Consider the following 21,199-nt stretch of genomic DNA (forward strand, 5'->3'; position numbering starts at 1 on the left):
CCATTTGAAATGGCTTGGTTTTTTTTTTGCTTTTTCTTTCTTGATCTCTTATATTTTTTTTCTTTTCTTTTTGCGCTCTCTTTTCTCTCTCTTTTGTTTTGGGAAATTTTTTTCCTCTTTCCTCTCTTTTGTTTTGGGAATTTTTTTTCCTCTTCCATTTTTTTTTGCCGAGCCCAACAATTGATGATCATTGAGAGGGGGATTTAGAAAAAGTATCACTTACCTTCTTCGGACCATCATTTGGGTGGTAACTGCCAATAAAAGAAAACATTGGCCCACCCAGCTCACCTACACATGACTGTCCTGTCTGCCTGTCTGTTCCAAGTGACTGTCTGGCTGTCAGGTTCCGCCGGATTCCGAGTGAGCAGCTTGTGATGTCATAGAGGGCAGATTGTGATGTCACACAAAGGGTCCTGCCACATGAATGCCTGTCCATCTGACTGTCTACTACTGCTGCTGAATGGGCTCAAAACAGGAAAGCCGTCATTGCACCTGATTGTGCAAGATTCCTCCTTCTCCTCTGCAGCAGCTAGCTGATTGATTTACTCAGCAGCAGTTCGTCAGGGACACAGGCATGCAGCAGCAAAGAGCGAGGAGACAGCTGGCTGCTGCTGCTTGCCTGTTGGTCGTCTGCCTAGTGGGTGTGTGTCTGTTGACGCGACGTCAACAGACGGGGCGGAGCACATGCAAATTTGGCCTCCTACCCAGCTGAGGCACCCTGCCCGCCCGCCGACGACCTAATCACAAAATCAGTTGGATGGCTACTCGTCCTCCGGTCCCTGTCCAGCACTTCAAGTCCTATTCACACCTGCCGTACAGCCAGGTATCTTTCAGACTGCAACGACATAGAAGTGATGTGTGTGTGTTAGATGTGTCCGTGGTGCTGATCTCTTCTGCACCAGTGTTGGTGGCCGAATTCTGGTTCGCGCGCTTTGCTGGGACCCCATTCGGGTTATCGCTTCTCGGCCTTTTGGCTAAGATCAAGTGTAGTATCTGTTCTTATCAGTTTAATATCTGATACGCCCCCTATCTGGGGGCCATATATTAAATGGATTTTTAGAACAGGGAGATGGAAGAAGAGCTTGCTCTGTCCACTCCACGCATTGACCTGGTATTGCAGTACTTCCAGGACCGGTGCACCTTCCTAATCTGTTATCCAAAAAAAGACTATTTCCATTCCTGGCACTTAATTTGGAGTATCAATTGTTTGTGCACCTTTGTACTAACTTTGTATTTAGAAATGCATGCATTTGCTGCTTCAAGGTTTAACCCTTGTGCATAAATACTTTGAAATCCTGCCTCCAGTGTATCATTTTGTGACTATTTCTTGACTCCTTGAATTGTACTTTCTGGAATCGAGGCAGTTAAATATTTTTACGTGACACTACACTTGATATCAGCATATGCGGCCTAGCCAAAAGACCGGAAGCCTGCCTAAATTAAATGACTTATCAATCGCTGCGACCTCCCAAAAAATAGGCAAACACTATGTGACTTACCTACGATCTTTCCACGGAAACATCAACTGGATCACAGCAATGGCATTTTTGGACCCCCCTCCCTCTCCATTTGAAATGGCTTGCTTTTTTTTTTGCTTTTTCTTTCTTGATCTCTTATATTTTTTTTCTTTTCTTTTTGCGCTCTCTTTTCTCTCTCTTTTGTTTTGGGAATTTTTTTTCCTCTTTCCTCTCTTTTGTTTTGGGAATTTTTTTTCCTCTTCCATTTTTTTTTGCCGAGCCCAACAATTGATGATCATTGAGAGGGGGATTAAGAAAAAGTATCACTTACCTTCTTCGGACCATCATTTGGGTGGTAACTGCCAATAAAAGAAAACATTGGCCCACCCAGCTCACCTACACATGACTGTCCTGTCTGCCTGTCTGTTCCAAGTGACTGTCTGGCTGTCAGGTTCCGCCGGATTCCGAGTGAGCAGCTTGTGATGTCATAGAGGGCAGATTGTGATGTCACACAAAGGGTCCTGCCACATGAATGCCTGTCCATCTGACTGTCTACTACTGCTGCTGAATGGGCTCAAAACAGGAAAGCCGTCATTGCACCTGATTGTGCAAGATTCCTCCTTCTCCTCTGCAGCAGCTAGCTGATTGATTTACTCAGCAGCAGTTCGTCAGGGACACAGGCATGCAGCAGCAAAGAGCGAGGAGACAGCTGGCTGCTGCTGCTTGCCTGTTGGTCGTCTGCCTAGTGGGTGTGTGTCTGTTGACGCGACGTCAACAGACGGGGCGGAGCACATGCAAATTTGGCCTCCTACCCAGCTGAGGCACCCTGCCCGCCCGCCGACGACCTAATCACAAAATCAGTTGGATGGCTACTCGTCCTCCGGTCCCTGTCCAGCACTTCAAGTCCTATTCACACCTGCCGTACAGCCAGGTATCTTTCAGACTGCAACGACATAGAAGTGATGTGTGTGTGTTAGATGTGTCCGTGGTGCTGATCTCTTCTGCACCAGTGTTGGTGGCCGAATTCCGGTTCGCACGCTTTGCTGGGACCCCATTCGGGTTATCGCTTCTCGGCCTTTTGGCTAAGATCAAGTGTAGTATCTGTTCTTATCAGTTTAATATCTGATACGCCCCCTATCTGGGGGCCATATATTAAATGGATTTTTAGAACAGGGAGATGGAAGAAGAGCTTGCTCTGTCCACTCCACGCATTGACCTGGTATTGCAGTACTTCCAGGACCGGTGCACCTTCCTAATCTGTTATCCAAAAAAAGACTATTTCCATTCCTGGCACTTAATTTGGAGTATCAATTGTTTGTGCACCTTTGTACTAACTTTGTATTTAGAAATGCATGCATTTGCTGCTTCAAGGTTTAACCCTTGTGCATAAATACTTTGAAATCCTGCCTCCAGTGTATCATTTTGTGACTATTTCTTGACTCCTTGAATTGTACTTTCTGGAATCGAGGCAGTTAAATATTTTTACGTGACACTACACTTGATATCAGCATATGCGGCCTAGCCAAAAGACCGGAAGCCTGCCTAAATTAAATGACTTATCAATCGCTGCGACCTCCCAAAAAATAGGCAAACACTATGTGACTTACCTACGATCTTTCCACGGAAACATCAACTGGATCACAGCAATGGCATTTTTGGACCCCCCTCCCTCTCCATTTGAAATGGCTTGGTTTTTTTTTTGCTTTTTCTTTCTTGATCTCTTATATTTTTTTTCTTTTCTTTTTGCGCTCTCTTTTCTCTCTCTTTTGTTTTGGGAAATTTTTTTCCTCTTTCCTCTCTTTTGTTTTGGGAATTTTTTTTCCTCTTCCATTTTTTTTTGCCGAGCCCAACAATTGATGATCATTGAGAGGGGGATTTAGAAAAAGTATCACTTACCTTCTTCGGACCATCATTTGGGTGGTAACTGCCAATAAAAGAAAACATTGGCCCACCCAGCTCACCTACACATGACTGTCCTGTCTGCCTGTCTGTTCCAAGTGACTGTCTGGCTGTCAGGTTCCGCCGGATTCCGAGTGAGCAGCTTGTGATGTCATAGAGGGCAGATTGTGATGTCACACAAAGGGTCCTGCCACATGAATGCCTGTCCATCTGACTGTCTACTACTGCTGCTGAATGGGCTCAAAACAGGAAAGCCGTCATTGCACCTGATTGTGCAAGATTCCTCCTTCTCCTCTGCAGCAGCTAGCTGATTGATTTACTCAGCAGCAGTTCGTCAGGGACACAGGCATGCAGCAGCAAAGAGCGAGGAGACAGCTGGCTGCTGCTGCTTGCCTGTTGGTCGTCTGCCTAGTGGGTGTGTGTCTGTTGACGCGACGTCAACAGACGGGGCGGAGCACATGCAAATTTGGCCTCCTACCCAGCTGAGGCACCCTGCCCGCCCGCCGACGACCTAATCACAAAATCAGTTGGATGGCTACTCGTCCTCCGGTCCCTGTCCAGCACTTCAAGTCCTATTCACACCTGCCGTACAGCCAGGTATCTTTCAGACTGCAACGACATAGAAGTGATGTGTGTGTGTTAGATGTGTCCGTGGTGCTGATCTCTTCTGCACCAGTGTTGGTGGCCGAATTCCGGTTCGCGCGCTTTGCTGGGACCCCATTCGGGTTATCGCTTCTCGGCCTTTTGGCTAAGATCAAGTGTAGTATCTGTTCTTATCAGTTTAATATCTGATACGCCCCCTATCTGGGGGCCATATATTAAATGGATTTTTAGAACAGGGAGATGGAAGAAGAGCTTGCTCTGTCCACTCCACGCATTGACCTGGTATTGCAGTACTTCCAGGACCGGTGCACCTTCCTAATCTGTTATCCAAAAAAAGACTATTTCCATTCCTGGCACTTAATTTGGAGTATCAATTGTTTGTGCACCTTTGTACTAACTTTGTATTTAGAAATGCATGCATTTGCTGCTTCAAGGTTTAACCCTTGTGCATAAATACTTTGAAATCCTGCCTCCAGTGTATCATTTTGTGACTATTTCTTGACTCCTTGAATTGTACTTTCTGGAATCGAGGCAGTTAAATATTTTTACGTGACACTACACTTGATATCAGCATATGCGGCCTAGCCAAAAGACCGGAAGCCTGCCTAAATTAAATGACTTATCAATCGCTGCGACCTCCCAAAAAATAGGCAAACACTATGTGACTTACCTACGATCTTTCCACGGAAACATCAACTGGATCACAGCAATGGCATTTTTGGACCCCCCTCCCTCTCCATTTGAAATGGCTTGGTTTTTTTTTTGCTTTTTCTTTCTTGATCTCTTATATTTTTTTTCTTTTCTTTTTGCGCTCTCTTTTCTCTCTCTTTTGTTTTGGGAAATTTTTTTCCTCTTTCCTCTCTTTTGTTTTGGGAATTTTTTTTCCTCTTCCATTTTTTTTTGCCGAGCCCAACAATTGATGATCATTGAGAGGGGGATTTAGAAAAAGTATCACTTACCTTCTTCGGACCATCATTTGGGTGGTAACTGCCAATAAAAGAAAACATTGGCCCACCCAGCTCACCTACACATGACTGTCCTGTCTGCCTGTCTGTTCCAAGTGACTGTCTGGCTGTCAGGTTCCGCCGGATTCCGAGTGAGCAGCTTGTGATGTCATAGAGGGCAGATTGTGATGTCACACAAAGGGTCCTGCCACATGAATGCCTGTCCATCTGACTGTCTACTACTGCTGCTGAATGGGCTCAAAACAGGAAAGCCGTCATTGCACCTGATTGTGCAAGATTCCTCCTTCTCCTCTGCAGCAGCTAGCTGATTGATTTACTCAGCAGCAGTTCGTCAGGGACACAGGCATGCAGCAGCAAAGAGCGAGGAGACAGCTGGCTGCTGCTGCTTGCCTGTTGGTCGTCTGCCTAGTGGGTGTGTGTCTGTTGACGCGACGTCAACAGACGGGGCGGAGCACATGCAAATTTGGCCTCCTACCCAGCTGAGGCACCCTGCCCGCCCGCCGACGACCTAATCACAAAATCAGTTGGATGGCTACTCGTCCTCCGGTCCCTGTCCAGCACTTCAAGTCCTATTCACACCTGCCGTACAGCCAGGTATCTTTCAGACTGCAACGACATAGAAGTGATGTGTGTGTGTTAGATGTGTCCGTGGTGCTGATCTCTTCTGCACCAGTGTTGGTGGCCGAATTCCGGTTCGCGCGCTTTGCTGGGACCCCATTCGGGTTATCGCTTCTCGGCCTTTTGGCTAAGATCAAGTGTAGTATCTGTTCTTATCAGTTTAATATCTGATACGCCCCCTATCTGGGGGCCATATATTAAATGGATTTTTAGAACAGGGAGATGGAAGAAGAGCTTGCTCTGTCCACTCCACGCATTGACCTGGTATTGCAGTACTTCCAGGACCGGTGCACCTTCCTAATCTGTTATCCAAAAAAAGACTATTTCCATTCCTGGCACTTAATTTGGAGTATCAATTGTTTGTGCACCTTTGTACTAACTTTGTATTTAGAAATGCATGCATTTGCTGCTTCAAGGTTTAACCCTTGTGCATAAATACTTTGAAATCCTGTCTCCAGTGTATCATTTTGTGACTATTTCTTGACTCCTTGAATTGTACTTTCTGGAATCGAGGCAGTTAAATATTTTTACGTGACACTACACTTGATATCAGCATATGCGGCCTAGCCAAAAGACCGGAAGCCTGCCTAAATTAAATGACTTATCAATCGCTGCGACCTCCCAAAAAATAGGCAAACACTATGTGACTTACCTACGATCTTTCCACGGAAACATCAACTGGATCACAGCAATGGCATTTTTGGACCCCCCTCCCTCTCCATTTGAAATGGCTTGGTTTTTTTTTTGCTTTTTCTTTCTTGATCTCTTATATTTTTTTTCTTTTCTTTTTGCGCTCTCTTTTCTCTCTCTTTTGTTTTGGGAAATTTTTTTCCTCTTTCCTCTCTTTTGTTTTGGGAATTTTTTTTCCTCTTCCATTTTTTTTTGCCGAGCCCAACAATTGATGATCATTGAGAGGGGGATTTAGAAAAAGTATCACTTACCTTCTTCGGACCATCATTTGGGTGGTAACTGCCAATAAAAGAAAACATTGGCCCACCCAGCTCACCTACACATGACTGTCCTGTCTGCCTGTCTGTTCCAAGTGACTGTCTGGCTGTCAGGTTCCGCCGGATTCCGAGTGAGCAGCTTGTGATGTCATAGAGGGCAGATTGTGATGTCACACAAAGGGTCCTGCCACATGAATGCCTGTCCATCTGACTGTCTACTACTGCTGCTGAATGGGCTCAAAACAGGAAAGCCGTCATTGCACCTGATTGTGCAAGATTCCTCCTTCTCCTCTGCAGCAGCTAGCTGATTGATTTACTCAGCAGCAGTTCGTCAGGGACACAGGCATGCAGCAGCAAAGAGCGAGGAGACAGCTGGCTGCTGCTGCTTGCCTGTTGGTCGTCTGCCTAGTGGGTGTGTGTCTGTTGACGCGACGTCAACAGACGGGGCGGAGCACATGCAAATTTGGCCTCCTACCCAGCTGAGGCACCCTGCCCGCCCGCCGACGACCTAATCACAAAATCAGTTGGATGGCTACTCGTCCTCCGGTCCCTGTCCAGCACTTCAAGTCCTATTCACACCTGCCGTACAGCCAGGTATCTTTCAGACTGCAACGACATAGAAGTGATGTGTGTGTGTTAGATGTGTCCGTGGTGCTGATCTCTTCTGCACCAGTGTTGGTGGCCGAATTCCGGTTCGCGCGCTTTGCTGGGACCCCATTCGGGTTATCGCTTCTCGGCCTTTTGGCTAAGATCAAGTGTAGTATCTGTTCTTATCAGTTTAATATCTGATACGCCCCCTATCTGGGGGCCATATATTAAATGGATTTTTAGAACAGGGAGATGGAAGAAGAGCTTGCTCTGTCCACTCCACGCATTGACCTGGTATTGCAGTACTTCCAGGACCGGTGCACCTTCCTAATCTGTTATCCAAAAAAAGACTATTTCCATTCCTGGCACTTAATTTGGAGTATCAATTGTTTGTGCACCTTTGTACTAACTTTGTATTTAGAAATGCATGCATTTGCTGCTTCAAGGTTTAACCCTTGTGCATAAATACTTTGAAATCCTGCCTCCAGTGTATCATTTTGTGACTATTTCTTGACTCCTTGAATTGTACTTTCTGGAATCGAGGCAGTTAAATATTTTTACGTGACACTACACTTGATATCAGCATATGCGGCCTAGCCAAAAGACCGGAAGCCTGCCTAAATTAAATGACTTATCAATCGCTGCGACCTCCCAAAAAATAGGCAAACACTATGTGACTTACCTACGATCTTTCCACGGAAACATCAACTGGATCACAGCAATGGCATTTTTGGACCCCCCTCCCTCTCCATTTGAAATGGCTTGGTTTTTTTTTTGCTTTTTCTTTCTTGATCTCTTATATTTTTTTTCTTTTCTTTTTGCGCTCTCTTTTCTCTCTCTTTTGTTTTGGGAAATTTTTTTCCTCTTTCCTCTCTTTTGTTTTGGGAATTTTTTTTCCTCTTCCATTTTTTTTTGCCGAGCCCAACAATTGATGATCATTGAGAGGGGGATTTAGAAAAAGTATCACTTACCTTCTTCGGACCATCATTTGGGTGGTAACTGCCAATAAAAGAAAACATTGGCCCACCCAGCTCACCTACACATGACTGTCCTGTCTGCCTGTCTGTTCCAAGTGACTGTCTGGCTGTCAGGTTCCGCCGGATTCCGAGTGAGCAGCTTGTGATGTCATAGAGGGCAGATTGTGATGTCACACAAAGGGTCCTGCCACATGAATGCCTGTCCATCTGACTGTCTACTACTGCTGCTGAATGGGCTCAAAACAGGAAAGCCGTCATTGCACCTGATTGTGCAAGATTCCTCCTTCTCCTCTGCAGCAGCTAGCTGATTGATTTACTCAGCAGCAGTTCGTCAGGGACACAGGCATGCAGCAGCAAAGAGCGAGGAGACAGCTGGCTGCTGCTGCTTGCCTGTTGGTCGTCTGCCTAGTGGGTGTGTGTCTGTTGACGCGACGTCAACAGACGGGGCGGAGCACATGCAAATTTGGCCTCCTACCCAGCTGAGGCACCCTGCCCGCCCGCCGACGACCTAATCACAAAATCAGTTGGATGGCTACTCGTCCTCCGGTCCCTGTCCAGCACTTCAAGTCCTATTCACACCTGCCGTACAGCCAGGTATCTTTCAGACTGCAACGACATAGAAGTGATGTGTGTGTGTTAGATGTGTCCGTGGTGCTGATCTCTTCTGCACCAGTGTTGGTGGCCGAATTCCGGTTCGCGCGCTTTGCTGGGACCCCATTCGGGTTATCGCTTCTCGGCCTTTTGGCTAAGATCAAGTGTAGTATCTGTTCTTATCAGTTTAATATCTGATACGCCCCCTATCTGGGGGCCATATATTAAATGGATTTTTAGAACAGGGAGATGGAAGAAGAGCTTGCTCTGTCCACTCCACGCATTGACCTGGTATTGCAGTACTTCCAGGACCGGTGCACCTTCCTAATCTGTTATCCAAAAAAAGACTATTTCCATTCCTGGCACTTAATTTGGAGTATCAATTGTTTGTGCACCTTTGTACTAACTTTGTATTTAGAAATGCATGCATTTGCTGCTTCAAGGTTTAACCCTTGTGCATAAATACTTTGAAATCCTGCCTCCAGTGTATCATTTTGTGACTATTTCTTGACTCCTTGAATTGTACTTTCTGGAATCGAGGCAGTTAAATATTTTTACGTGACACTACACTTGATATCAGCATATGCGGCCTAGCCAAAAGACCGGAAGCCTGCCTAAATTAAATGACTTATCAATCGCTGCGACCTCCCAAAAAATAGGCAAACACTATGTGACTTACCTACGATCTTTCCACGGAAACATCAACTGGATCACAGCAATGGCATTTTTGGACCCCCCTCCCTCTCCATTTGAAATGGCTTGGTTTTTTTTTTGCTTTTTCTTTCTTGATCTCTTATATTTTTTTTCTTTTCTTTTTGCGCTCTCTTTTCTCTCTCTTTTGTTTTGGGAAATTTTTTTCCTCTTTCCTCTCTTTTGTTTTGGGAATTTTTTTTCCTCTTCCATTTTTTTTTGCCGAGCCCAACAATTGATGATCATTGAGAGGGGGATTTAGAAAAAGTATCACTTACCTTCTTCGGACCATCATTTGGGTGGTAACTGCCAATAAAAGAAAACATTGGCCCACCCAGCTCACCTACACATGACTGTCCTGTCTGCCTGTCTGTTCCAAGTGACTGTCTGGCTGTCAGGTTCCGCCGGATTCCGAGTGAGCAGCTTGTGATGTCATAGAGGGCAGATTGTGATGTCACACAAAGGGTCCTGCCACATGAATGCCTGTCCATCTGACTGTCTACTACTGCTGCTGAATGGGCTCAAAACAGGAAAGCCGTCATTGCACCTGATTGTGCAAGATTCCTCCTTCTCCTCTGCAGCAGCTAGCTGATTGATTTACTCAGCAGCAGTTCGTCAGGGACACAGGCATGCAGCAGCAAAGAGCGAGGAGACAGCTGGCTGCTGCTGCTTGCCTGTTGGTCGTCTGCCTAGTGGGTGTGTGTCTGTTGACGCGACGTCAACAGACGGGGCGGAGCACATGCAAATTTGGCCTCCTACCCAGCTGAGGCACCCTGCCCGCCCGCCGACGACCTAATCACAAAATCAGTTGGATGGCTACTCGTCCTCCGGTCCCTGTCCAGCACTTCAAGTCCTATTCACACCTGCCGTACAGCCAGGTATCTTTCAGACTGCAACGACATAGAAGTGATGTGTGTGTGTTAGATGTGTCCGTGGTGCTGATCTCTTCTGCACCAGTGTTGGTGGCCGAATTCCGGTTCGCGCGCTTTGCTGGGACCCCATTCGGGTTATCGCTTCTCGGCCTTTTGGCTAAGATCAAGTGTAGTATCTGTTCTTATCAGTTTAATATCTGATACGCCCCCTATCTGGGGGCCATATATTAAATGGATTTTTAGAACAGGGAGATGGAAGAAGAGCTTGCTCTGTCCACTCCACGCATTGACCTGGTATTGCAGTACTTCCAGGACCGGTGCACCTTCCTAATCTGTTATCCAAAAAAAGACTATTTCCATTCCTGGCACTTAATTTGGAGTATCAATTGTTTGTGCACCTTTGTACTAACTTTGTATTTAGAAATGCATGCATTTGCTGCTTCAAGGTTTAACCCTTGTGCATAAATACTTTGAAATCCTGCCTCCAGTGTATCATTTTGTGACTATTTCTTGACTCCTTGAATTGTACTTTCTGGAATCGAGGCAGTTAAATATTTTTACGTGACACTACACTTGATATCAGCATATGCGGCCTAGCCAAAAGACCGGAAGCCTGCCTAAATTAAATGACTTATCAATCGCTGCGACCTCCCAAAAAATAGGCAAACACTATGTGACTTACCTACGATCTTTCCACGGAAACATCAACTGGATCACAGCAATGGCATTTTTGGACCCCCCTCCCTCTCCATTTGAAATGGCTTGGTTTTTTTTTTGCTTTTTCTTTCTTGATCTCTTATATTTTTTTTCTTTTCTTTTTGCGCTCTCTTTTCTCTCTCTTTTGTTTTGGGAAATTTTTTTCCTCTTTCCTCTCTTTTGTTTTGGGAATTTTTTTTCCTCTTCCATTTTTTTTTGCCGAGCCCAACAATTGATGATCATTGAGAGGGGGATTTAGAAAAAGTATCACTTACCTTCTTCGGACCATCATTTGGGTGGTAACTGCCAATAAAAGAAAACATTGGCCCACCCAGCTCACCTACACATGACTGTCCTGTCTGCCTGTCTGTTCCAAGTGACTGTCTGGCTGTCAGGTTCCGCCGGATTCCGAGTGAGCAGCTTGTGATGTCATAGAGGGCAGATTGTGATGTCACACAAAGGGTCCTGCCACATGAATGCCTGTCCATCTGACTGTCTACTACTGCTGCTGAATGGGCTCAAAACAGGAAAGCCGTCATTGCACCTGATTGTGCAAGATTCCTCCTTCTCCTCTGCAGCAGCTAGCTGATTGATTTACTCAGCAGCAGTTCGTCAGGGACACAGGCATGCAGCAGCAAAGAGCGAGGAGACAGCTGGCTGCTGCTGCTTGCCTGTTGGTCGTCTGCCTAGTGGGTGTGTGTCTGTTGACGCGACGTCAACAGACGGGGCGGAGCACATGCAAATTTGGCCTCCTACCCAGCTGAGGCACCCTGCCCGCCCGCCGACGACCTAATCACAAAATCAGTTGGATGGCTACTCGTCCTCCGGTCCCTGTCCAGCACTTCAAGTCCTATTCACACCTGCCGTACAGCCAGGTATCTTTCAGACTGCAACGACATAGAAGTGATGTGTGTGTGTTAGATGTGTCCGTGGTGCTGATCTCTTCTGCACCAGTGTTGGTGGCCGAATTCCGGTTCGCGCGCTTTGCTGGGACCCCATTCGGGTTATCGCTTCTCGGCCTTTTGGCTAAGATCAAGTGTAGTATCTGTTCTTATCAGTTTAATATCTGATACGCCCCCTATCTGGGGGCCATATATTAAATGGATTTTTAGAACAGGGAGATGGAAGAAGAGCTTGCTCTGTCCACTCCACGCATTGACCTGGTATTGCAGTACTTCCAGGACCGGTGCACCTTCCTAATCTGTTATCCAAAAAAAGACTATTTCCATTCCTGGCACTTAATTTGGAGTATCAATTGTTTGTGCACCTTTGTACTAACTTTGTATTTAGAAATGCATGCATTTGCTGCTTCAAGGTTTAACCCTTGTGCATAAATACTTTGAAATCCTGCCTCCAGTGTATCATTTTGTGACTATTTCTTGACTCCTTGAATTGTACTTTCTGGAATCGAGGCAGTTAAATATTTTTACGTGACACTACACTTGATATCAGCATATGCGGCCTAGCCAAAAGACCGGAAGCCTGCCTAAATTAAATGACTTATCAATCGCTGCGACCTCCCAAAAAATAGGCAAACACTATGTGACTTACCTACGATCTTTCCACGGAAACATCAACTGGATCACAGCAATGGCATTTTTGGACCCCCCTCCCTCTCCATTTGAAATGGCTTGGTTTTTTTTTTGCTTTTTCTTTCTTGATCTCTTATATTTTTTTTCTTTTCTTTTTGCGCTCTCTTTTCTCTCTCTTTTGTTTTGGGAAATTTTTTTCCTCTTTCCTCTCTTTTGTTTTGGGAATTTTTTTTCCTCTTCCATTTTTTTTTGCCGAGCCCAACAATTGATGATCATTGAGAGGGGGATTTAGAAAAAGTATCACTTACCTTCTTCGGACCATCATTTGGGTGGTAACTGCCAATAAAAGAAAACATTGGCCCACCCAGCTCACCTACACATGACTGTCCTGTCTGCCTGTCTGTTCCAAGTGACTGTCTGGCTGTCAGGTTCCGCCGGATTCCGAGTGAGCAGCTTGTGATGTCATAGAGGGCAGATTGTGATGTCACACAAAGGGTCCTGCCACATGAATGCCTGTCCATCTGACTGTCTACTACTGCTGCTGAATGGGCTCAAAACAGGAAAGCCGTCATTGCACCTGATTGTGCAAGATTCCTCCTTCTCCTCTGCAGCAGCTAGCTGATTGATTTACTCAGCAGCAGTTCGTCAGGGACACAGGCATGCAGCAGCAAAGAGCGAGGAGACAGCTGGCTGCTGCTGCTTGCCTGTTGGTCGTCTGCCTAGTGGGTGTGTGTCTGTTGACGCGACGTCAACAGACGGGGCGGAGCACATGCAAATTTGGCCTCCTACCCAGCTGAGGCACCCTGCCCGCCCGCCGACGACCTAATCACAAAATCAGTTGGATGGCTACTCGTCCTCCGGTCCCTGTCCAGCACTTCAAGTCCTATTCACACCTGCCGTACAGCCAGGTATCTTTCAGACTGCAACGACATAGAAGTGATGTGTGTGTGTTAGATGTGTCCGTGGTGCTGATCTCTTCTGCACCAGTGTTGGTGGCCGAATTCCGGTTCGCGCGCTTTGCTGGGACCCCATTCGGGTTATCGCTTCTCGGCCTTTTGGCTAAGATCAAGTGTAGTATCTGTTCTTATCAGTTTAATATCTGATACGCCCCCTATCTGGGGGCCATATATTAAATGGATTTTTAGAACAGGGAGATGGAAGAAGAGCTTGCTCTGTCCACTCCACGCATTGACCTGGTATTGCAGTACTTCCAGGACCGGTGCACCTTCCTAATCTGTTATCCAAAAAAAGACTATTTCCATTCCTGGCACTTAATTTGGAGTATCAATTGTTTGTGCACCTTTGTACTAACTTTGTATTTAGAAATGCATGCATTTTCTGCTTCAAGGTTTAACCCTTGTGCATAAATACTTTGAAATCCTGCCTCCAGTGTATCATTTTGTGACTATTTCTTGACTCCTTGAATTGTACTTTCTGGAATCGAGGCAGTTAAATATTTTTACGTGACACTACACTTGATATCAGCATATGCGGCCTAGCCAAAAGACCGGAAGCCTGCCTAAATTAAATGACTTATCAATCGCTGCGACCTCCCAAAAAATAGGCAAACACTATGTGACTTACCTACGATCTTTCCACGGAAACATCAACTGGATCACAGCAATGGCATTTTTGGACCCCCCTCCCTCTCCATTTGAAATGGCTTGGTTTTTTTTTTGCTTTTTCTTTCTTGATCTCTTATATTTTTTTTCTTTTCTTTTTGCGCTCTCTTTTCTCTCTCTTTTGTTTTGGGAATTTTTTTTCCTCTTTCCTCTCTTTTGTTTTGGGAATTTTTTTTCCTCTTCCATTTTTTTTTGCCGAGCCCAACAATTGATGATCATTGAGAGGGGGATTTAGAAAAAGTATCACTTACCTTCTTCGGACCATCATTTGGGTGGTAACTGCCAATAAAAGAAAACATTGGCCCACCCAGCTCACCTACACATGACTGTCCTGTCTGCCTGTCTGTTCCAAGTGACTGTCTGGCTGTCAGGTTCCGCCGGATTCCGAGTGAGCAGCTTGTGATGTCATAGAGGGCAGATTGTGATGTCACACAAAGGGTCCTGCCACATGAATGCCTGTCCATCTGACTGTCTACTACTGCTGCTGAATGGGCTCAAAACAGGAAAGCCGTCATTGCACCTGATTGTGCAAGATTCCTCCTTCTCCTCTGCAGCAGCTAGCTGATTGATTTACTCAGCAGCAGTTCGTCAGGGACACAGGCATGCAGCAGCAAAGAGCGAGGAGACAGCTGGCTGCTGCTGCTTGCCTGTTGGTCGTCTGCCTAGTGGGTGTGTGTCTGTTGACGCGACGTCAACAGACGGGGCGGAGCACATGCAAATTTGGCCTCCTACCCAGCTGAGGCACCCTGCCCGCCCGCCGACGACCTAATCACAAAATCAGTTGGATGGCTACTCGTCCTCCGGTCCCTGTCCAGCACTTCAAGTCCTATTCACACCTGCCGTACAGCCAGGTATCTTTCAGACTGCAACGACATAGAAGTGATGTGTGTGTGTTAGATGTGTCCGTGGTGCTGATCTCTTCTGCACCAGTGTTGGTGGCCGAATTCCGGTTCGCGCGCTTTGCTGGGACCCCATTCGGGTTATCGCTTCTCGGCCTTTTGGCTAAGATCAAGTGTAGTATCTGTTCTTATCAGTTTAATATCTGATACGCCCCCTATCTGGGGGCCATATATTAAATGGATTTTTAGAACAGGGAGATGGAAGAAGAGCTTGCTCTGTCCACTCCACGCATTGACCTGGTATTGCAGTACTTCCAGGACCGGTGCACCTTCCTAATCTGTTATCCAAAAAAAGACTATTTCCATTCCTGGCACTTAATTTGGAGTATCAATTGTTTGTGCACCTTTGTACTAACTTTGTATTTAGAAATGCATGCATTTGCTGCTTCAAGGTTTAACCCTTGTGCATAAATACTTTGAAATCCTGCCTCCAGTGTATCATTTTGTGACTATTTCTTGACTCCTTGAATTGTACTTTCTGGAATCGAGGCAGTTAAATATTTTTACGTGACACTACACTTGATATCAGCATATGCGGCCTAGCCAAAAGACCGGAAGCCTGCCTAAATTAAATGACTTATCAATCGCTGCGACCTCCCAAAAAATAGGCAAACACTATGTGACTTACCTACGATCTTTCCACGGAAACATCAACTGGATCACAGCAATGGCATTTTTGGACCCCCCTCCCTCTCCATTTGAAATGGCTTGGTTTTTTTTTTGCTTTTTCTTTCTTGATCTCTTATATTTTTTTTCTTTTCTTTTTGCGCTCTCTTTTCTCTCTCTTTTGTTTTGGGAAATTTTTTTCCTCTTTCCTCTCTTTTGTTTTGGGAATTTTTTTTCCTCTTCCATTTTTTTTTGCCGAGCCCAACAATTGATGATCATTGAGAGGGGGATTTAGAAAAAGTATCACTTACCTTCTTCGGACCATCATTTGGGTGGTAACTGCCAATAAAAGAAAACATTGGCCCACCCAGCTCACCTACACATGACTGTCCTGTCTGCCTGTCTGTTCCAAGTGACTGTCTGGCTGTCAGGTTCCGCCGGATTCCGAGTGAGCAGCTTGTGATGTCATAGAGGGCAGATTGTGATGTCACACAAAGGGTCCTGCCACATGAATGCCTGTCCATCTGACTGTCTACTACTGCTGCTGAATGGGCTCAAAACAGGAAAGCCGTCATTGCACCTGATTGTGCAAGATTCCTCCTTCTCCTCTGCAGCAGCTAGCTGATTGATTTACTCAGCAGCAGTTCGTCAGGGACACAGGCATGCAGCAGCAAAGAGCGAGGAGACAGCTGGCTGCTGCTGCTTGCCTGTTGGTCGTCTGCCTAGTGGGTGTGTGTCTGTTGACGCGACGTCAACAGACGGGGCGGAGCACATGCAAATTTGGCCTCCTACCCAGCTGAGGCACCCTGCCCGCCCGCCGACGACCTAATCACAAAATCAGTTGGATGGCTACTCGTCCTCCGGTCCCTGTCCAGCACTTCAAGTCCTATTCACACCTGCCGTACAGCCAGGTATCTTTCAGACTGCAACGACATAGAAGTGATGTGTGTGTGTTAGATGTGTCCGTGGTGCTGATCTCTTCTGCACCAGTGTTGGTGGCCGAATTCCGGTTCGCTCGCTTTACTGGGACCCCATTCGGGTTATCGCTTCTCGGCCTTTTGGCTAAGATCAAGTGTAGTATCTGTTCTTATCAGTTTAATATCTGATACGCCCCCTATCTGGGGGCCATATATTAAATGGATTTTTAGAACAGGGAGATGGAAGAAGAGCTTGCTCTGTCCACTCCACGCATTGACCTGGTATTGCAGTACTTCCAGGACAGGTGCACCTTCCTAATCTGTTATCCAAAAAAAGACTATTTCCATTCCTGGCACTTAATTTGGAGTATCAATTGTTTGTGCACCTTTGTACTAACTTTGTATTTAGAAATGCATGCATTTGCTGCTTCAAGGTTTAACCCTTGTGCATAAATACTTTGAAATCCTGCCTCCAGTGTATCATTTTGTGACTATTTCTTGACTCCTTGAATTGTACTTTCTGGAATCGAGGCAGTTAAATATTTTTACGTGACACTACACTTGATATCAGCATATGCGGCCTAGCCAAAAGACCGGAAGCCTGCCTAAATTAAATGACTTATCAATCGCTGCGACCTCCCAAAAAATAGGCAAACACTATGTGACTTACCTACGATCTTTCCACGGAAACATCAACTGGATCACAGCAATGGCATTTTTGGACCCCCCTCCCTCTCCATTTGAAATGGCTTGGTTTTTTTTTTGCTTTTTCTTTCTTGATCTCTTATATTTTTTTTCTTTTCTTTTTGCGCTCTCTTTTCTCTCTCTTTTGTTTTGGGAAATTTTTTTCCTCTTTCCTCTCTTTTGTTTTGGGAATTTTTTTTCCTCTTCCATTTTTTTTTGCCGAGCCCAACAATTGATGATCATTGAGAGGGGGATTTAGAAAAAGTATCACTTACCTTCTTCGGACCATCATTTGGGTGGTAACTGCCAATAAAAGAAAACATTGGCCCACCCAGCTCACCTACACATGACTGTCCTGTCTGCCTGTCTGTTCCAAGTGACTGTCTGGCTGTCAGGTTCCGCCGGATTCCGAGTGAGCAGCTTGTGATGTCATAGAGGGCAGATTGTGATGTCACACAAAGGGTCCTGCCACATGAATGCCTGTCCATCTGACTGTCTACTACTGCTGCTGAATGGGCTCAAAACAGGAAAGCCGTCATTGCACCTGATTGTGCAAGATTCCTCCTTCTCCTCTGCAGCAGCTAGCTGATTGATTTACTCAGCAGCAGTTCGTCAGGGACACAGGCATGCAGCAGCAAAGAGCGAGGAGACAGCTGGCTGCTGCTGCTTGCCTGTTGGTCGTCTGCCTAGTGGGTGTGTGTCTGTTGACGCGACGTCAACAGACGGGGCGGAGCACATGCAAATTTGGCCTCCTACCCAGCTGAGGCACCCTGCCCGCCCGCCGACGACCTAATCACAAAATCAGTTGGATGGCTACTCGTCCTCCGGTCCCTGTCCAGCACTTCAAGTCCTATTCACACCTGCCGTACAGCCAGGTATCTTTCAGACTGCAACGACATAGAAGTGATGTGTGTGTGTTAGATGTGTCCGTGGTGCTGATCTCTTCTGCACCAGTGTTGGTGGCCGAATTCCGGTTCGCGCGCTTTGCTGGGACCCCATTCGGGTTATCGCTTCTCGGCCTTTTGGCTAAGATCAAGTGTAGTATCTGTTCTTATCAGTTTAATATCTGATACGCCCCCTATCTGGGGGCCATATATTAAATGGATTTTTAGAACAGGGAGATGGAAGAAGAGCTTGCTCTGTCCACTCCACGCATTGACCTGGTATTGCAGTACTTCCAGGACCGGTGCACCTTCCTAATCTGTTATCCAAAAAAAGACTATTTCCATTCCTGGCACTTAATTTGGAGTATCAATTGTTTGTGCACCTTTGTACTAACTTTGTATTTAGAAATGCATGCATTTGCTGCTTCAAGGTTTAACCCTTGTGCATAAATACTTTGAAATCCTGCCTCCAGTGTATCATTTTGTGACTATTTCTTGACTCCTTGAATTGTACTTTCTGGAATCGAGGCAGTTAAATATTTTTACGTGACACTACACTTGATATCAGCATATGCGGCCTAGCCAAAAGACCGGAAGCCTGCCTAAATTAAATGACTTATCAATCGCTGCGACCTCCCAAAAAATAGGCAAACACTATGTGACTTACCTACGATCTTTCCACGGAAACATCAACTGGATCACAGCAATGGCATTTTTGGACCCCCCTCCCTCTCCATTTGAAATGGCTTGGTTTTTTTTTTGCTTTTTCTTTCTTGATCTCTTATATTTTTTTTCTTTTCTTTTTGCGCTCTCTTTTCTCTCTCTTTTGTTTTGGGAAATTTTTTTCCTCTTTCCTCTCTTTTGTTTTGGGAATTTTTTTTCCTCTTCCATTTTTTTTTGCCGAGCCCAACAATTGATGATCATTGAGAGGGGGATTTAGAAAAAGTATCACTTACCTTCTTCGGACCATCATTTGGGTGGTAACTGCCAATAAAAGAAAACATTGGCCCACCCAGCTCACCTACACATGACTGTCCTGTCTGCCTGTCTGTTCCAAGTGACTGTCTGGCTGTCAGGTTCCGCCGGATTCCGAGTGAGCAGCTTGTGATGTCATAGAGGGCAGATTGTGATGTCACACAAAGGGTCCTGCCACATGAATGCCTGTCCATCTGACTGTCTACTACTGCTGCTGAATGGGCTCAAAACAGGAAAGCCGTCATTGCACCTGATTGTGCAAGATTCCTCCTTCTCCTCTGCAGCAGCTAGCTGATTGATTTACTCAGCAGCAGTTCGTCAGGGACACAGGCATGCAGCAGCAAAGAGCGAGGAGACAGCTGGCTGCTGCTGCTTGCCTGTTGGTCGTCTGCCTAGTGGGTGTGTGTCTGTTGACGCGACGTCAACAGACGGGGCGGAGCACATGCAAATTTGGCCTCCTACCCAGCTGAGGCACCCTGCCCGCCCGCCGACGACCTAATCACAAAATCAGTTGGATGGCTACTCGTCCTCCGGTCCCTGTCCAGCACTTCAAGTCCTATTCACACCTGCCGTACAGCCAGGTATCTTTCAGACTGCAACGACATAGAAGTGATGTGTGTGTGTTAGATGTGTCCGTGGTGCTGATCTCTTCTGCACCAGTGTTGGTGGCCGAATTCCGGTTCGCGCGCTTTGCTGGGACCCCATTCGGGTTATCGCTTCTCGGCCTTTTGGCTAAGATCAAGTGTAGTATCTGTTCTTATCAGTTTAATATCTGATACGCCCCCTATCTGGGGGCCATATATTAAATGGATTTTTAGAACAGGGAGATGGAAGAAGAGCTTGCTCTGTCCACTCCACGCATTGACCTGGTATTGCAGTACTTCCAGGACCGGTGCACCTTCCTAATCTGTTATCCAAAAAAAGACTATTTCCATTCCTGGCACTTAATTTGGAGTATCAATTGTTTGTGCACCTTTGTACTAACTTTGTATTTAGAAATGCATGCATTTGCTGCTTCAAGGTTTAACCCTTGTGCATAAATACTTTGAAATCCTGCCTCCAGTGTATCATTTTGTGACTATTTCTTGACTCCTTGAATTGTACTTTCTGGAATCGAGGCAGTTAAATATTTTTACGTGACACTACACTTGATATCAGCATATGCGGCCTAGCCAAAAGACCGGAAGCCTGCCTAAATTAAATGACTTATCAATCGCTGCGACCTCCCAAAAAATAGGCAAACACTATGTGACTTACCTACGATCTTTCCACGGAAACATCAACTGGATCACAGCAATGGCATTTTTGGACCCCCCTCCCTCTCCATTTGAAATGGCTTGGTTTTTTTTTTGCTTTTTCTTTCTTGATCTCTTATATTTTTTTTCTTTTCTTTTTGCGCTCTCTTTTCTCTCTCTTTTGTTTTGGGAAATTTTTTTCCTCTTTCCTCTCTTTTGTTTTGGGAATTTTTTTTCCTCTTCCATTTTTTTTTGCCGAGCCCAACAATTGATGATCATTGAGAGGGGGATTTAGAAAAAGTATCACTTACCTTCTTCGGACCATCATTTGGGTGGTAACTGCCAATAAAAGAAAACATTGGCCCACCCAGCTCACCTACACATGACTGTCCTGTCTGCCTGTCTGTTCCAAGTGACTGTCTGGCTGTCAGGTTCCGCCGGATTCCGAGTGAGCAGCTTGTGATGTCATAGAGGGCAGATTGTGATGTCACACAAAGGGTCCTGCCACATGAATGCCTGTCCATCTGACTGTCTACTACTGCTGCTGAATGGGCTCAAAACAGGAAAGCCGTCATTGCACCTGATTGTGCAAGATTCCTCCTTCTCCTCTGCAGCAGCTAGCTGATTGATTTACTCAGCAGCAGTTCGTCAGGGACACAGGCATGCAGCAGCAAAGAGCGAGGAGACAGCTGGCTGCTGCTGCTTGCCTGTTGGTCGTCTGCCTAGTGGGTGTGTGTCTGTTGACGCGACGTCAACAGACGGGGCGGAGCACATGCAAATTTGGCCTCCTACCCAGCTGAGGCACCCTGCCCGCCCGCCGACGACCTAATCACAAAATCAGTTGGATGGCTACTCGTCCTCCGGTCCCTGTCCAGCACTTCAAGTCCTATTCACACCTGCCGTACAGCCAGGTATCTTTCAGACTGCAACGACATAGAAGTG

The 21,199-nt window shown here is 46.0% G+C and overlaps 13 non-coding genes across 13 annotated transcripts; all 13 read left to right on the plus strand.

The window, feature by feature from the left end:
• The first annotated feature begins 954 nt into the window (after nucleotides 1-954).
• Nucleotides 955-1,145, plus strand: LOC146012486 (U2 spliceosomal RNA). Its single transcript, XR_014445648.1, has one exon. It is a non-coding gene; the product is annotated as a U2 spliceosomal RNA (small nuclear RNA).
• Nucleotides 1,146-2,519: 1,374 nt separating this feature from the next.
• LOC146012487 (U2 spliceosomal RNA) lies at nucleotides 2,520-2,710 on the plus strand. Its single transcript, XR_014445649.1, has one exon. It is a non-coding gene; the product is annotated as a U2 spliceosomal RNA (small nuclear RNA).
• A 1,374-nt stretch (nucleotides 2,711-4,084) lies between these two features.
• Nucleotides 4,085-4,275, plus strand: LOC146012488 (U2 spliceosomal RNA). The gene has a single exon (XR_014445650.1). It is a non-coding gene; the product is annotated as a U2 spliceosomal RNA (small nuclear RNA).
• Nucleotides 4,276-5,649: 1,374 nt separating this feature from the next.
• LOC146012489 (U2 spliceosomal RNA) lies at nucleotides 5,650-5,840 on the plus strand. The gene has a single exon (XR_014445651.1). It is a non-coding gene; the product is annotated as a U2 spliceosomal RNA (small nuclear RNA).
• Nucleotides 5,841-7,214: 1,374 nt separating this feature from the next.
• On the plus strand, nucleotides 7,215-7,405 carry LOC146012490 (U2 spliceosomal RNA). The gene has a single exon (XR_014445652.1). It is a non-coding gene; the product is annotated as a U2 spliceosomal RNA (small nuclear RNA).
• A 1,374-nt stretch (nucleotides 7,406-8,779) lies between these two features.
• Nucleotides 8,780-8,970, plus strand: LOC146012492 (U2 spliceosomal RNA). The gene has a single exon (XR_014445654.1). It is a non-coding gene; the product is annotated as a U2 spliceosomal RNA (small nuclear RNA).
• Nucleotides 8,971-10,344: 1,374 nt separating this feature from the next.
• LOC146012493 (U2 spliceosomal RNA) lies at nucleotides 10,345-10,535 on the plus strand. The gene has a single exon (XR_014445655.1). It is a non-coding gene; the product is annotated as a U2 spliceosomal RNA (small nuclear RNA).
• A 1,374-nt stretch (nucleotides 10,536-11,909) lies between these two features.
• On the plus strand, nucleotides 11,910-12,100 carry LOC146012494 (U2 spliceosomal RNA). The gene has a single exon (XR_014445656.1). It is a non-coding gene; the product is annotated as a U2 spliceosomal RNA (small nuclear RNA).
• A 1,374-nt stretch (nucleotides 12,101-13,474) lies between these two features.
• On the plus strand, nucleotides 13,475-13,665 carry LOC146012495 (U2 spliceosomal RNA). Its single transcript, XR_014445657.1, has one exon. It is a non-coding gene; the product is annotated as a U2 spliceosomal RNA (small nuclear RNA).
• Nucleotides 13,666-15,039: 1,374 nt separating this feature from the next.
• LOC146012496 (U2 spliceosomal RNA) lies at nucleotides 15,040-15,230 on the plus strand. Its single transcript, XR_014445658.1, has one exon. It is a non-coding gene; the product is annotated as a U2 spliceosomal RNA (small nuclear RNA).
• A 1,374-nt stretch (nucleotides 15,231-16,604) lies between these two features.
• LOC146012583 (U2 spliceosomal RNA) lies at nucleotides 16,605-16,795 on the plus strand. Its single transcript, XR_014445741.1, has one exon. It is a non-coding gene; the product is annotated as a U2 spliceosomal RNA (small nuclear RNA).
• A 1,374-nt stretch (nucleotides 16,796-18,169) lies between these two features.
• LOC146012497 (U2 spliceosomal RNA) lies at nucleotides 18,170-18,360 on the plus strand. Its single transcript, XR_014445659.1, has one exon. It is a non-coding gene; the product is annotated as a U2 spliceosomal RNA (small nuclear RNA).
• Nucleotides 18,361-19,734: 1,374 nt separating this feature from the next.
• LOC146012498 (U2 spliceosomal RNA) lies at nucleotides 19,735-19,925 on the plus strand. The gene has a single exon (XR_014445660.1). It is a non-coding gene; the product is annotated as a U2 spliceosomal RNA (small nuclear RNA).
• Nucleotides 19,926-21,199: the final 1,274 nt, after the last annotated feature.

The sequence above is a fragment of the Crinia signifera genome, chromosome 6, assembly GCF_055691185.1.
Source record: "Crinia signifera chromosome 6, ASM5569118v1, whole genome shotgun sequence".
NCBI classification, from domain to species: domain Eukaryota; kingdom Metazoa; phylum Chordata; class Amphibia; order Anura; family Myobatrachidae; genus Crinia; species Crinia signifera.